At 34.6% G+C, this 13,439-nt stretch overlaps 1 pseudogene; it reads right to left on the bottom strand.

Annotated features, from left to right (window-relative positions):
* Positions 1 to 8,651: 8,651 nt before the first annotated feature.
* LOC147577478 (UPF0688 protein C1orf174 homolog) overlaps positions 8,652 to 13,439 on the bottom strand; it is a 63,290-nt pseudogene continuing 58,502 nt past the window's right edge.

Below are 13,439 nucleotides of genomic sequence, written 5' to 3' on the forward strand. Positions count from 1 at the left end.
GTCTCCTGCTGTCTCAGAGCGCTTAAAATTGATTAATATTCTCTGTTCTGTTCTCCTGAGGTCATTTATAATGCTATGTATTTGTGCTCTTCCTGCTGGGGTTCATTTGACCTTGAGATAACACACATTACCAGAAGAGAACACAACTAACATGTCTAAAGCAGGTATGCTTTATTTAAAAAAAAAACTGTTTAAAGCAAGACATTGTAGGGTACTATATTTACTTTCTTAAATGATGCCTATGGCAAATTGACAATATCAAATTAAAACCTGGTATTTTCTTCAAGAAGTGATGCCTATGTACTAAGCAGATAAAACTTGAGAAAACAGTGAATAAGTGCAATTTATTAACTGCTGCCACCTGTATGGCTCTCTCAGCATTACGTAGGGCTCACCTTCCCATAGGAAAACCTATACCGTATTCTTTGTCTTAATCCTTAGGGACTGTGCTCTCTGGTATCTGTCACCACTAGAAACGGTTTAAGATCAACAAATGCTCTGAGATTTATTGACATTGACTCAAAGCATAATACTCTAGGAATATTGATATGTTACTAAGGGACTTGAAAAGGCCTAGAAGTCCTCAGGAAAGACCTGAAGAAATAGATCTTAAATTGTAGCCTTTCAAATGGGGATTTGGACTGGTAGTTCTTGGAGTCTGAGTTAGCTTTCTTCCTAGAGCCTCTCAAATCAACCCAGCTAAGCCTACCCTGCCATGTCAGCCCTGGGGAAGAGAATCAAAGCAGGTTGTCTCTTTCTTGTAACACAATCATTATTAAAGTGGGGAAACTATGAGATCTGGAATTAGATAGATTCATTGCCAAGTTCTGAACAGTTGGCTTAGTCTTCAAAGTGAGTGTGTGTGTTCGGGTGTGGGGTTCATTTAATATGATTATTTAATTACAGTTCTGTCATGTGTATCTGTATAATCTCTTCCAGGTTATTTATTCTTTATGAGATTTATTTCTCATATCTAAAATAGGAATAATAATCTCATCCTCAATTTAACTTGGATTAGTTTAAACAGAATATGTATAGCAACATGTACAGTGCCTGACAATATTAGGTAGTCAATAAATATTAGATGTCTTCACTGAATAAAAAGAAACTTCACTTATGTTCCCTGTCTCTTTGAAACTAGCATGAACAAAACTTTATTTTTATTTTTTTAAGTGTTTTAATTTATTTTAAGAAATACAGTGAGAGCAAGTGCAAGCAAGGGAGGGGCAGAGAGAGAGGGGAACAGAGATTCCAAAGCAGGCTCCGCACTGACGCCAAGAGCCTGATGCAGGGCTCCAATTCACAAACTGTGAAATCGTGACCTGACCCGAAGTCAGATGCTTACCTGACTGAACGAACCAGACACGCCCAATATTTATTTTTATGAATAAAATAAATAAGTACAATTTAATTACAAATCACAAAGAAACACATTTGGTAGACAAGTGGTATTGTTGAATTAATTATTGATTTTTCTCACTTTAAACAATACTCGCAATATAAAGAAAGAAATTAACTCCAAAATATTAGAAATATATTATGTATACAAGACATATAGATTAAAGCTGTAATAGTAACCAAATAATTCAGCAAAATCCAACCTGAAATGGGTATATAAAAATTTCCCATTGGTATATAACATTTTTCTAAAGGTATATACAAATTTTTACCTTGAAAGTTGCCTTGGACTTTTACAAGCCAGATATTGAGTCAGATGAAGAAAAGAGATTCTTGTGTGACAAAAAGCCTTAAAAGGAAACACCCTTCTCTCAGTCATCCATGACTAAAGGCCAGGGATTGCACTGTCACATACATAAAGCAAATGATCAGACAGATAAGCCTCGTATGTGTTCTTTCTAACCCACTTTAGGAAAGAGCCATACTATTTAGTATTTAGTACTATTTATTTACTCTTTTACAACCTCTTCATCAGTAACCTTTTAGTTTCAGCTCAAACACTTCCAAGTCAAATTTCCTCTCATCTAGAGAAAATGGAAGGCTCTGATGATGAGAAATTTCTTGTTTACTATGGTCAGCATGGGCAGGCAGGCTGTGAGTCTAGTGACACAAAGGTAGGTAACTGAGGCACAGCAAGGAACCTTCTCCCCCAACCCGATGTTTTAAAATATAGCAGAACCAGGTCTTTGGATCCTCTAACCTGGTAGATTTCTCAATCCACATTGGCTGCAATGGCCAGCAGACTTAGGGTCTAGCTCCATGAAGAAGTAAGAGACATTAGGAGAAGTTTCCACACTTATATTTAGTCTGAGTATGTTATTTTCACTGCTTTTTGATGGCTTAGTAGTAAACTGGAGTCAAATAACATGGAACTAAGTCTAAACCACAATTCTCCAAATTAATTGAGAATTCTAATAAATATTGAGACACAACTGGCTTTTAAACCTTTTTTTTTAATTAAAATGTCATTGACATACAACATGCTATTAGTTTCAAGTGTGTATCATAGTGATTCAATATTTTTATACCTTATGAAATGATCCCCACAATAAGTCTGGTTACCATCTGTCACCATACATAGTTACTACAATATTATTAACTATATTTCCTATGTTGTACATTACATCCCCATGACTTATTTATTTTATAACTGAAAGCTTATATTTCTTAATCTTGTTCACTTATTTAGCCTGTCCCCTAACTACTCCCCCTGCCCCTTGATAACCAATAACATGTTTTCTGTATTTATGAGTCTGTTTCTGTTTTTGTATTATTTGTTCATTTGTTTTGTTTTTTAGAATCCACATATGAGTGAAATTATACAGTATTTGTCTTTCCCTGTCTGATTTATTTCACTTAGCATAATACCCTATAGGTCCATCCATGTTTTTGCAAATGGCAAGATTTCATTCTGTTTTATGAAATAAATATGTATGTATTTCATATATATATATGTATGTATTTCATACATATATATACACATATATATATGTATGTATTTCATACATATATATACACATATATATGTATGATGATATATATATATTATATATATACATATATATATATATATATGACACAACTTCTTTATCTATTTGTCTATTGATGGACACAGGTTGCCTCTATATATTGTCTGTTGTAAATAATGCTGCAATAAATGTAAGGGTGCATGTATCTTTTCATATTGGTGTTTTTGTTTTCTTCAGATAAATACCTAGACATGGAATTGCTGAATAGTATGGTAGTTCTATTTTTAATGTTTTGAGGAACACCCATACTGTTTTCCATATTGGCTGGAAATAGTGTACGAGAGTTCCCTTTTCTCCACATTCTCACCAATACTTGTTATTTTTTGTCTTTTTGATAATAGCCAATCTGACAGGTATGAGGTGATATCTCATTGTGGTTTTTATTTATACTTTCCTGATGATTAGTGATGTCGAGCATCTTTTCTTGGGCCTGTTGGCCATTTGTATGTATTCTTTGATAAAATGTCTATTCAAGTCCTGTATCCATTTTTTAAACAGTAGATGAAAATTACAGAAGGCAAAAATTGTATTTAAACATTTTTGAACCAGTTGTTATTACCGTTTAAGACTATGGGAGAGTGATGGTATTTGGGGCAAGACTTATTCCCAACTACTAATATATTCCATGAATCATGGGCATAGAAACAGGAAGGATATTTTTGTTGTTCATTTCTGTATTCCCAGAAACTAGAACAATGTTCTAGCACTTAGTAGCTCAATAAATATTTGTTGACTGACTATCTGGAGGAAGGAATTAAGAGTGAAAGTAGAACATACAATACTTCATAGAGGAGATATGTGTGAGGGTGTAGAGGATTCTGGTTTTAGAGGCAGTGACAGAATGATACTAACAGCATCACGTCTCATAAGTGAGGACAAAAAGTACACATTAGAGTTAAAGGTAAAGAAACAAATGTTCACATAGAACATAGTAGAAGAGCCTCATGGGAAAAAAAAGGATGAATTGTATACAAATGTGAAAATGGGAAGGAATCATAGAGATACTCTTTGTCCTTGGAGAAAAAGTTGTTAATAACTGAGAAAAAGCTACTCGTAGTTAGAAGTTAAACCAGAGACTTATGATAGGTATAGGAGAGGTGAGAAGAGAAGTATCAGGGCTTAACAGGCCAAAATATCCCATGAGACATGCTCAAGTTTCGTGGTGTGTAGGGGCTGCAAATTGAAATGCTTACAGGATACAGGTAATGAGTGACTGGGGCCCAGTGGAAAAACAGAAAGCATATGCTCCTTCTAAAACCAGCAGTCATTGTAGCTCCTATGATTGTTTGCCATTCAGAAATTGAAACCCAAAGAGAAGCCACTAATCTGCACTTGCATGTAAAATCTTCTAATTTGTAAATGTTAGAACTGATTCAACATTTATAAAAAATAGTTTATGTCACATAGCAACGCAGATTTATAAAATGTAGCATTGAGAAAAAAGAAAAGGAATGAGACTTATGGCATAGAATCGTTGAGACAAATTAAAAACACATTCACAAAGAAAAAGAAAATAGTCTATAAGATTTCATGTACATTAAATGACACAAGTCAAACACATTAGTATCCTGCCTTGGTTATGGGAGATAAAACTGACCGAGAAATGAGAGGGAAATACCAATTTAAGAAAAAAATCAGAGAAGTCCTACATGGGCACATGATAATACCGTACTATGGATTAGGAGTATTATTATCCAATTTTCTGCATATAAAGTCTAAAAGTAAATGAATAAATAAAGCACACAGTAAAGACCCCAAAAACAAACAAATCAAACATGTTAGTATTTGAATTCGATCTGTGAGCTACTGGTTCCAAAGTCCTTATTTACATATTGTCCCCCAAAAGCTGCCCTGAATGTGGCCAGAGAATTGGAAAATTTTGGAGAAAATTGGCTCCTGGAAGAGTTGAGAGGCCATGACTTATAAGCACTCAGTGGTCATTGCTACTCCTGTGTCATCTGCTGGTACTTCTCTGCTGGGTTTTGGGCGATGGACAAGCAAGAGAATGAGGAGTGAAAGACAAAGAAAATGCATCAGACATAGCAGACTAGATATGCCTCTAATGATTCTCACCCAGTGAAAAGCCTTCACAATACCCTAGGGACTGGAGATTAAGATAAGTGTGCTTCTGTGTCTATTTGTGAAAATACTATCAAAGATAAGTACACACAGATCCTGCTTCATATGGAAGAGTTTGTGTTTGTAGTGTAATTTTCCAAGCCCTGTTTTCTAAATTCAACACATGCTCCTCATCAAAGTTCCTCTGTAAATTTGAGCCCTCCAACAGATTGTGGTCTAGGGAAAACAAAAACTATACACATGGTTTTTATTTTTTATATATTAAATGAAGCCAATATATTTCTATAAATCAATTTGTTCTCTGGCTCATGATGAAACCAATTTTTCAAAAGTTTTAATCAAATTAATGATCGTGGACAATGGTCATTTTATTTTTCCCTTAAAGCCTAAATTAACCTTTTAAGTTAAGAATGTTGTGGTGATTACTGCCCAAGGCTAGTACTGTTTAGAACAGTAAATGTCCATGAATTACATTTTACTTTTTTTTTTTAACTTTTTTTAAAGTTAGGTTTTTAAATGACCATTCTCTCTGGAGGTGCTGCTGAAAATTAACTTCTATTAAATGGTAAATGCAAATGATGAAACCCTGGATTGCAAATATAATTACATTAAGTACATAGAAAAACTTAAAATTTTTAAGTTTTGAGTTTAACTATTAAAAGTTTATTCTAGTTCTTATTAAAGTAAGATTTAATTTATATGTTATTAAAAGATCTAGATAGTGGACTATGTTTAACATTTTTGAAAGGTAATGTAGAGTCGATTGGGTTTCTCTACACTACCTTCTACACATGTGACTTTTACTCACCACTGCCTCAGTTTCTTCACCCATAAAATTTTGAGAAAAGTAGTATGAAATTAATTACTACCTAGAATACTACCATAAAGTAAATGTCAGGTACTGTTATTAGTGGCATCTAAAAATCAAATTATCATTTGATAATGTGCATACACTTCTGACAAGTATTCCAAAGATATTTATCATATGTCTTTGCAAATACATTCATCATCCTCTGCTAAAAAGTGTTAATCATTTATATTATCTTTTAAATTTATAACTAGCAACTTTGGGGTAGAAAAGCATTGTCTTCACACCGATCATTCAACCCGTTGTATTAGGAATACTGTAGTCTATCATGTCCTCAGATAAATGGAAGTTCTCTCAATGATAACCAATGCTCCTTCCCCTATAAATGTGCATGTGTTTTATATATGTTCTGTTGGTCAATGTTACAAAAAGAAAATTCCAAGAAATATTATTTTCTATAAGGTGCATTACAGAAAATTTAATAATGACCATTTACCATGGGCCACGTTCAAGCAGTAATGAGAATTATCATGACCACCACTTTCTTCCTTCTCCTTTCTTCTTCCTCTTCGCCTTGTTTCCTTCTTCCTCTTCCTCTTCTTCAAAAGCACCATTATCATCTTCAACATCATCACCTAACCCTAATATACTGTGAAGCTTGAATTTTCTATTCTCTCTGAAAAATACAATTATCTAAATTTTCAAGGTTTATTCTTAAAATACTACTTTAGCATCTTTTGAAGGAGTGTAGACTTATTTATTTTACTTTTTTCTATTATTTTACTTCTAAATAGAATGCTAAGTAATGAATTGGGTTGTTAATTTAGAATAAGACCTACATAAGTATGAAAAGATAGGCTGTCTCATAAAATATCGTGAGTATTTCTATGTCATAAAATATCGTATTTCATTTACAAAATAATGACCAGAAGGTCTCCTAGCATTGACTTGTTCAGGATAGGCTCTCAAAAATGTCTAAATACATTAATTTGAGAAGTTGCTATGATTTAAGGTTGTTTTTTTTTATTTTTAAAAGTTTTATTTTAATTCCAGTTAGTTAACATACAGTGTAATATTAGTTTCAGATGTACTATGTAGTGATTCAAGACTTCCATACAACATCTGGTGCTCATCACAAGTGCCTTCCTTAATCCCCATCACCTATTTCATCCACCTCCCACCTACCTTCCCTCTGGTAACCATCAGTTTGTTCTCTATCACTAATAGTCTGTTTCTTGATTTGTCTCTTTCTCTTTTTCTTTCCCTTTGCTCATTTGTTTCTTAAATTATTTTTGTTGTTGCTGTTGTTTGTTGTTTTATTTTTTTATTTTATTTTTTATCTTTAAAAATTTACATCCAAATTAGTTAGCATATAGTGCAACAATGATTTCAGGAGTAGATTCCTTAGTGCCCCTTACCCATTTAGCCCATCCCCCCCACAACCCCTGTAGTAACCCTCAGTTTATTCTCCGTATTTATGAGCCTCTTATGTTTTGTACCCCTCCCTGTTTTTATATTATTTTTCTCTCCCTTCCCTAATGTTCATCTGTTTTGTCTCTTAAAGTCCTCATATGAGTGAAATCATATGGTATTTGTCTTTCTCTGACTTATTTCTCTTAGCATTATACTCTCTAGCTCCACCCACGTCATTGCAAAAGGCAAGATTTCATTCTTTTTATGGCTGAATAATATTCCCTCATATATATATGTATATATATGTATATATATGTATATACACATATATATATGTATATATATATATATATACATATATATCTTCTTTTATCTATTTATATATACCATCTCTTCTTTTTTTAATGTATTTCACTTCTTTCTCATATGTGTTTTGCAAAATTTCCAAGGTAAACATTAGCTTCGTATGCATAAATAAAGGAGAGTTCTTTTAAGAACTGGCATTTACTGAATCAAAATGATCAGATTTTGATAATGGAAAATAAACTTGTATATTATCAACACTGAAGAGCTTAAATGAGGAGTTTTCTTTGGAAGGATCTCCTTCATTGAATCCCATTCTGCCTCAGGGGACTCAAAGCATCATCATATACATACAAATACAAGAAAATGCATCCACGTGGGAGCAGCATCTGCACAATCTCAGAGATGGTTCTATGTCACACGTGTAAATGTTCCAGGTATTTGATATTCTGTACTAGGACTTTTATGGGTGAGTTTCAACATTTAGTTAAGAACACATTTTCTTAGGGTGCCTGGGTGGCTCAGTCAGCTAGGCATCTGATGTCAGCTCAGGTCATGATCTCATTGCTTGTGAGTTGCGAGCCCCACACTGGGCTCTCCGCTGTCAGTGTGAACCCCACTTCGGTTCCTGTCTCCCTCTCTCTCTGCCCCTCCCCAGCTTGTGCTTTCTCTCTGTCTCAAAACTAAATAAAAGCATTTTTAAAAAATTAAAAAAGAACACATTTTCTTGGAGGTGCCTGGGTGGCTCAGTCGGTTAAGTATCCAACTTTGACTCAGGTCGTGATCTCACAGTTGGTGGGTTTGAGCCTCACACGGGGCTCTGTGCTGACAGCTCAGCGCCTGGAGCCTACTTCAAATTCTGTGTCTCCCTCTCTCTGCCCCTCCCCTGTTTGTGCTCTCTGTCTCTCTCTCTCTCTCTCTCAAAAATAAATAATAAAAAAAAGTTTTTAAAAGAACACATTTTCTTGGGAGATAAATTTATATAATCCCATAATTTGCTAAATTGTCAGACTATTAACTGCCTTAAATATACAAAGAAATCACTGTGCATATTTTATTCTCTACATTTCTGCACTATCATTGTCATCTTCAATTTTGGCTCTGAAATGCATTTTCCTAAATTCTCATCTGCTCACTGAAGGACAAGACCAAAGACAAGACTGGAAGTTCCTGTATGAACTCCATGTTCCCGAAGAACCAGCCCACCAGCGGCTGGTTGCTGTCCTCATCCAGAAAGAGGCTGCCATCTATCTGCAGCAGCAGAGGCCTTGGGGCCTCTTCCCTCTGCAGCACTGGTCTGCCCACCAGTATGGCTGCCGGGAGGTTCCTCTCCTCCAAGAGCCCCAAGTGCTGGCAGGGACTGGTCCCTCTTCAGTCCCTGCTGAGCAAGCATCACGCACAGCTGTGTGTGTGCACTTCCCTTCCCTGAAGGCAGTGGTCTATAGCCAACCCCAGAGGCTCACTGTTACAAGGGCTCTGGGGTGGTATTTTGGGCAAAGCAACACTATCGTTCTTAGGCACTAGTTTCTGTAATTCTGATATCACAAGTTGACCTTTGTCATACTTGAACTTCTTGGAGTTTGCCTGTAGGCAACTTTGTGTGACAAGGAAGTTGTCCTGGCACACATGTCGGGCTGGCTTCCTGACCAGAGACCAGCTTGGCTGAGCAATGAGGGGGAACTCTTAGACACACTGAAGACCTCAGTCCACCTGTGAACTTCTGGCTCCGCAGGAGCGTGAGCTGCCAGCTGTCCCCAGCAGCACTGCCTGGAACCCCCAGGAGGAGGCCTAATGCTTCTCCCCACCCCTGCTTTATCTATTCATCAATCAATGGACACTTGGGCTGCTTCCATACCTTGCCTACTGTGAATAATGTTGCCATAGACATATTTATCCTCTGGGTAAATATCCAGCAGTGCCATTGCTGGATCATAGGCTAAATCTATTTTTAACTTTTTGAGGAACCTCCGTACTGTCTTCCAGAGTGGTTGCACCTGTCGCATTCCCATCAATAGTGCACGAGGCTTCCTTTTCCTCCACATCCTCACCAACACCTGTTGTTTCTTGTGTTGTTGATTTTAGCCATTCTGAAGATGTAAGGTGATATCTCCTTGTAGTTTTGATTTGCATTTTCCTGATGGTAAGTGATGATAAACATATTTTCATATGTCTATTGGCCATCTGGATATCTTCACTGGAGAAATGTCTGTCCCTGATTTTTTTTCCATTTTAATTGGATTATTTATTTTTTGGGTGTTGAGTTTTATAAGTTGTTTATATGTTTTGGAGATATGAGATATGAGATATGTCATTTGCAAATATCTTCTCCCATTCAGTAGATTGTCTTTAAGTTTTGTTGACTGGTTCCTTCACTGTGCAGAAGCTTTTATTTTGATATAGTCCCAGTAGTTTATTTTTGCTTTTGTTTCTCTTGCCTCAGAAGATATACCTGGAAAAATGTTGCTATGGCTGATATCAAAGAGGTTACTATCTGTGTTCTCTTATAGGATTTTTATGGTTTCTGGTTTCAAATTTATATATTTCATCTATTTGGCATTTATTTTTGTGGATAGTGTAAGAAAGTGGTCCAGATTCTTTCTTTTGCATGTTGTTGTCCAGTTTTCCCAACACCAATTAAAGAGACTTCCTTTTTCACCACTGAATATTCTGTCCTGCTTTGTTTTTTTCTGGGTTTTCTATTCTGTTATATTGATCTATGTATCTATTTTTGTGTAGTACTATACTGTTTTGATTACCATGGCTTTGTAATATAGCTTGAAATAGGGAATCATGATGCATCCAGCTTTGCTTTTCTTTTCCAAGACTGCTTTGGCTATTTGTAGTCTTTTGTGGTTCCAAACAAATGTTTAAATTGTTTGTTCTAGTTCTGTGAAAAATGCTGTTGGTATTTTGATAGGAATTTCATTAAAAGCGTAGATTGCTTTCAGTAGGAAAGACATTTTAACAATATTTGTCTTCCAATCCATAAGCATGGAATGTCCTTCCATTTCTTTGTGTCTTCTTCAATTTCTTTTATGAGCATTTTATAGTTTTCAGAGTACAAGCCTTTCGCTTCTTTGGTTAGGATTATTCCTAGGTATCATTATTTTTGGTGCAATTGTAAATAAGAATATTTTCGTGATTTCTCTTTCTGCTGCTTCATTATTGGTGTATAAAAATGCAACAGGTTTCTGTACATTGATTTTGTATCCTGCAACATTACTGAATTCGTTTATCAGTTCTAGCAGTTTTTCAGTGGAGTCTTTTGAGTTTTCTATAATATAGTATCATGTCATCTGCAAATAGTGAAAGTTTTACTTCTTCCTTAATGATTTCAATGCCTTCTATTTCTTTCTGTTGTCTGATTGCTGTAGCTAGGACTCCCAGTACTATTTTGAATAAAATTGGTGAGAATAGATATTCTTGTCTTATTCCTGATCCTGGAAAAAGCTCTCAGTTTTTTCCCCCATTAAGGATGATATTAGCTGTGAGCTTTTCATATATGGCCTTTATTATGTTGAGGTATATTCCCTCTAACCCTCCTTTGTTGAGGGTTTTTTATCATGCATGGATGCTGTACTTTGTCAAATGCTTTTCCTGCATCTATTGAAAGGATCATATGGTTCTTATCCTTTCTCCTATTGATGTGATGTATCATGTTGATTGATTTGTGAATATTGAACTACCTTGTAGCCCAAGAGTAAACCCTGCTTGATCATGATGAGTGATTTATTTATTTTATTTTTAATTTCAGTTTGCTAGTATTTTGTTGAGGATTTTTGCATCTATGTTCATTGGGAATATTGGACTCTTTTTCAGTGGTGTCTTTATCCAGTTTTGGTATCAGGGTAATTCTGGTCTCATAGAAAGAATTTGGAAGTTTTCCTTCCTTTTGCATTTTTTTCAGAATAGTTTGAGAAGAATAAGTATTAATTTTTCTTCAAACTTTTGGTAGAATTTGCCTGTGAAGCCATCTGGTCCTGGACTTTTGTTTGTTGGGAGTTTTTTTTATTATTGATTCAATTTCTCTGCTCGTTATCAGTCTGTTGAAATTTTCTTTTTCTTCCTGTGTTAGTTTTGGTTTATGTGTTTCTAGGAATTTATCCATTTCTTCTAGGTTGTCCAATTTTTTGGCATAATAGCTTTTCATGATATTCTCTTATAATTGTATTTCTATGATATTGGTTGTTATTTCTCTTCTGTCATTTGTGATTTTACTTATTGAGTCCTTTCTCTCTTTTTCCTGATAAGTCTGGCTAGAGGTTTATCAATTTTATTGAATTTTTTAATAGAACCATCTCCTGGTTTCATAGATATGTTCTTTTGTTTTTTTAGTTTCTATATCATTTATTTCTGCTCTAATATTTATTATTTCCTTCCTTCTTTTGGTTCTAGGTTTGGTTTGTTTTTATTTTTCTGGCCCTTTTGAGTGTAAGTTTAGTTGTTTATTTAGGGTTTTTCTTGCTTGTGAGGTAGGCCTGTATCTATAAATTTCTCTCTTAGAACTACTTTTGCTGCATCCCAAAGATTTTGGGTTGTTCTGTTTTCATTTTCACTTGTTTTCATGTATTTTTAAAATTTCTTCTTTTATTTCCTGATTGACCCATTTATTTTTTAGAAGCATAATATTTAACCTCCATGTATTTGTGGTCTTTCCAGATTTTTTCTTGAGGTTGACTTCTAGTTTCATAGCATTGTGGTCAGAAAAGATACACGGTATGACTTTGATCTTCTTTAATTTGTTAAGCCTTCTTTTTTTGTGAGCTAATATGTGATCTATCCTAGAGAATGTTCTATGTGTACTTGAAAAGAAAGTGTATTCTGCTGTTTTAGGATGGAATGCTCTGAATATATCTGTTAAGTCCATGTCATTTAAAGTCATTTTCCCTGTTGATTTTCTCCTTAGATGATCTGTCCATTGATAGAAATGGAGTGAGGAAGTCTCTTACTATTATTGTATTATTATTAATTAGTTCCTTTTTGTTTGTTATTAACTGTTTTATGTATTTGGGTTCTCCTATGTCAGGTGCATAAATATTTACAACTGTTATATCTTCTTGTTGGGTAGTCCCCTTTATTATTATATAGTGCCCTTCCTTGTCTCTTGTTACAGTTTTTGTTTTAAAGTCTATTTTTTGCAATGTAAGTATTTCTGCTCCAGCTTTATTTTGACATCCATTTGCATGATAGATGTTGATCCATCCCCTCACTTTCAATCTGCAAGTATTTTTAGGTCTAAAATGAGTCTCTTTTAGGTAACATATAGATTACTCTTGTTTTTTACCCATTCTGTCACCCTATGTCTTTTGATTGGAGTATTTAGTCCATTCACATTCAAAGTAATTATTGATAGATGTATTTATTTACATTTTATCATTTTCTTTGTGGTTGTTTCTGAAGATTTACTCTGACCCTGTCTTAGCTTCCTCTATTTCATGGTCTGCTGATTCTCTTTAGTGATATATTTAGATTTCGTTCTCTTTATTCTTTGTATATTTATTAGTGGTTTTTGATATATGATTACCTTTAGGTTTGTATACAAGCTCTTATGCACATAGCAGTCTAAATGAAGTTGATGGTTGTTTAAGTTTGTACCCATTCTTTACTCTTCTCCTCCCTACATTTTAAGTATATGTTGTTATATTTCACACCCTTTTATTTTGCATTCCTTGACTGATTTTTTTACAGAAATATTTATTTCCACTGCTTTTGTGTTTCCTACCTTTATACTGTCACTTTCAGTCTTTCCTTTCCACTCAAAGTGTCCCCTTTAATATTTCTTGCAGAGCTGGCTTATTGGTCATGACCTCCATTAGTTTTTGTTTTTCTGGGAAACTATCTTTCCTTAT

This window comes from Puma concolor, chromosome C2, assembly GCF_028749965.1.
Source record: "Puma concolor isolate L17-30 chromosome C2, mPumCon1.1.hap2, whole genome shotgun sequence".
Classification (NCBI taxonomy): domain Eukaryota; kingdom Metazoa; phylum Chordata; class Mammalia; order Carnivora; family Felidae; genus Puma; species Puma concolor.